Here is a 1069-nt window from a genome sequence, read left to right as displayed (position 1 = left end):
TATTTCTTATAAACTCTATTTCGATTTATCTTATTCATAGGCTGATACGTACGATTTAACATACCAGAAACGTCAGCTGTAGAATTTCTAGTTTCGTGATCAAATCACACATAATTGAAGGGAGTGGATGAAAATAGTGCATAATGCTGACGTTTCAAGTTTATTGACATTAAAGTTGAATTGACAGTAATGAGATCTAATGGAATGGCTATTAGCGTCATATAACTAATTTCCTTATACTTATACTTCTTTCGTCAAAACTTTATCTATTCGCTAAAACTAACATCTTTAACTAACTGTACCTTAATGCACTTTGCAACAATTTTAAGATAAGTAAAGATTTTTAAACTTGCAAATAGATGAACTTGAATCTCGATTTAATTTACTCTTTATCTTTTTCTAAAACTAGAAAAAGATAGATAAATTGAACTGAGATTAAAATGAATCTACTTACTATTGGTAAAAATGTACATTAGAAATACAAATTATAATATTAAGGATTAAAGTAAAGTCATAATACACATACATGATATTATATTATATAATGCACTTCTCGCGTAAGCTGCCAAGTTTAAAAATGTAAATATCTTTACTTATCTTAAAATTGTTGTAAAGTGCACTAAGATACAGTTATTCAAAGATGCACTTTGGCAAAAGAATAAGTGCTTTATATCAATGTCAGCGAATAAGTGTTGCCACGAGGAGCCGACACGTGGTCGGAAACGTCTTAAACTTGCAATAGATTCAGAGTGATCGATGAGTCGCCGTCAAGACGTTTTATCGAGAATTGTGGACTCCCGTCATTCCCCTCTAGGATTTTGGAGGAGGAGGATGGAGCGATATTAAGTCTTGAAATCAGCCTTCATCCGAGACCCTAAACGAGCGTTTTTTTGTTCAAATCTACTTTGTCTTTCTCGTTCTTCTCATTCACTTTATTCTTTTCGTTTACCTCGTTATCCTTGTTCACTTCACTATCATTTATTTATTTCATAGATATTATTTATTTATTTATTTTATCAGAATTGAGAAAGTTATGTTTTTGCGCTGAATCCGAATCCGGCTCTCTCTC

At 31.8% G+C, this 1069-nt stretch overlaps 1 protein-coding gene across 1 annotated transcript in view; it reads right to left on the bottom strand.

Annotated features, from left to right (window-relative positions):
• LOC108685003 overlaps nucleotides 1-1069 on the bottom strand; it is a 122728-nt gene that overhangs the window by 21162 nt on the left and 100497 nt on the right. The window lies entirely within an intron of this gene.

The sequence above is a fragment of the Atta colombica genome, unplaced genomic scaffold (genome assembly GCF_001594045.1).
Source record: "Atta colombica isolate Treedump-2 unplaced genomic scaffold, Acol1.0 scaffold142, whole genome shotgun sequence".
NCBI classification, from domain to species: Eukaryota; Metazoa; Arthropoda; class Insecta; order Hymenoptera; family Formicidae; genus Atta; species Atta colombica.
This window is presented reverse-complemented; position numbering and strand designations above follow the sequence as displayed.